Source organism: Lipotes vexillifer, unplaced genomic scaffold, assembly GCF_000442215.2.
Source record: "Lipotes vexillifer unplaced genomic scaffold, Lipotes_vexillifer_v1.1 scaffold440, whole genome shotgun sequence".
NCBI lineage: Eukaryota > Metazoa > Chordata > Mammalia > Artiodactyla > Lipotidae > Lipotes > Lipotes vexillifer.
Genome location: NW_006778543.1, coordinates 3,072,998 through 3,075,662, shown reverse-complemented (window position 1 = coordinate 3,075,662; position 2,665 = coordinate 3,072,998).

Sequence of the window (2,665 nt, the reverse complement as noted above, 5' to 3'; positions counted from 1 at the left end):
ACGGTCAAAGAAAAAAAAAAAAAAAAGCGAAAACGTGCCCCTGCTCGCCGCAACTAGAGAAAGCCCGTGTGCAGCAACGAAGACCGCCCCAGCAAGGGAAAAAAAAAAAAAAAAAAAAAGACGATACTGTAAATAGCAGCTTTTTTAGCCACAGCTTCTGGACACCGTTACTGAATTGACGGGTGAGATGGTGTTCTTAGGATGTTCGATCCCATTCTTTTAAAGTAGGATTGGGGTCAAGGAGTAATTGACTGTGTACTTGCTGAAGTTCTAAGACAGAAGGAGGCAAGTTCGGCACAGTCTGGTATTAATACTTATTCACTGAGAACTCAAGTCAGAACAACTATGCCCCCCTCAATCATGCCTGAGAGAATGAGGCCAGCAGTGAAAGCTTTCTTGGTTAAATCTGGCCAAGAATGACAAAGCCACCCGAAAGGTTCTTGTCCATCATCACTGCCAATGGAAACAAGGTAAAGGAATTCAGCAACTGAAGCCCTGAGGTACTGGCTGTGCATCAATGATCTTAACTATTAGAAGACAGGACATTTTAATTTGAGAGTTCATGGTAATAACTGGTCCTTTTTAAAATTGGAGCTCTCAGAGACCTAAGGGAACATAAGACACTTTCAGGTCTGGGAAGTTTGCCTCAGCTTTTGCATCCATAATTCAGCTGGTCCAGCAAGTCTTATTCAGATTCTAAGCTGGTGGGCTGTCTTCTCCTTACTCCCACTCTTTAAACAGGTTTGATTAATATTTCTTTACTTCTTAAATCAAGAGCTCTTCCCCCCCCCTCAACAGTATCTAGATCTATTCACATTCATTCAGCTCACCCCTGATAATTAAAGTTCAGTAACCTTTATGAAAGGCTACCAGCATAATATCCCTTCAAGTACCCAGGTTTCCAGAATCGTTAAAGGCTAACATAGCCTCTACTATAAATGAAAAACAAAAATCACTCCAAAAGAAAAATGGAAGGAAGCAACTGAGATTGATACTTCTTTGAGCACCATTTGGAACAAGAAAAAATTAACGTGTAATGCACATAAAATTCCACCTAGCAGACATTCCACTTCCTCTGAGGCATCCTATTGCAAAGTGTGCCAATATGATACGTCCAGGTAGGCCTACCTAGCTAGGTTATCTTTTGTGACATGACTACAATGATTATTTCATGGATTTTTCTCTACAGCCTCAATTTTGGGTCATTTTGTTGTTTTCAACAAAGGTGATATGGTTCATGTATATGTAAACTTGATTTGTATAAGCCGTTTTGCATGAACACCTAAGTCAGCTTTAAAAAAAATTATTTTTAAGATCATACATCCTAATGTGGAGCTGGAAAAAGATATTGTGCGGAAATCATAAGTGGCCAAGTCCTCTATGGAGTTTCTGCATGAAATTCATTACGTGGTTGGCAGGCACTGTACTCTCTGGTCTTGGCTTCTTCCCAGTTCATGTTGGCTGACTTCGGGACTCCTGGTTATCATTGAAGTTGACTGAGATATAACTCCTGACGTCCTACAGAGATGGCTATGATCTGTCAACTTGCTGCAGTGAAATACAACTCTTGCGTAAGTGAATTAAAATTACATCTTACTGTTGGGCCTTGCTGATTTGCTAAGCATTGTTCTATTCCCAGATGTAGGTTCAAAATGGGAAAAGAGCATACTGGCCAGCATTCCAGAGATGTGCTCTGAGAATGACATAAAATAAAACCTTGGAGATTTCAAGTGGCTGAAAAGTATGTCAGACCCTGTTCTCATTTATAATTACCATCTTTTTTTTTTTTTTTCCACATAACATACATTGTTTGTGGAGAACATGCCCTGTGAGTTTTGTGAGAGTAAATCGGACAAAACAGTTCCGTGAATCCATTCATGTGACTGACTGGTACAATGAAGGACACAGATCTGCAAGCCAAGACGACAACATGAGTTGCAAGTCGGCTTGGGGGTCATTTAACAAAAACATCACATTCATTTTTGCAAAGGAGAAAGATACAAGAATAATTTGGCACACCTAAATAATTAAATACAAATTTGCAAAGGCCAGATGAATAAGGATTAACTGCTAACCTTTTAAGTTGCTGAGTGTTGCAACTTAAACGGCATGAAACCTATTTGGGCATTTTATAGAAGGAAATGAGTGCAAGCACCATGGACCTAAGAATTATTTTTCAATAAATACTTAAGAGGTAGTCATATCCACTTAGCAGAAAATGTCACATGTATGAGAGTGGGCTAAGGCTGGGTCAAATTGGATAAGAGAGATTTAGGGAGCTCTTCTGAGTCACCAGGATGCAGAGAAAAGCCCGTCTTTCATTGAAGTTCATTGCCTGTGCACCACTCACAACACAGAATCAGGACACGTGGGCTCTGGTCCTTGCTGTCACTAGGTAGCATATTGAGTCACCTCTCCAGTGCTCAAAGCTCTCTCCCTCCTTGCATTCTCTTTGAAAGTTCCTTTCTCACTTCCAGATGTCTATAAAACAAGGATGAGTTAAAGTCTCCTGGATTTACGGTTTCCACTGACCTAAGCCAGGCACTTGAACATAATTCTGTGATGAGACTTTCTTCTAACCCAATGCTGGAAACACATTTTTGAGATGCATGAGAGATTAGGGGCAAAAAAAAAAAAAAAAAAAAAAAAAAAAAAAAAAAAAATT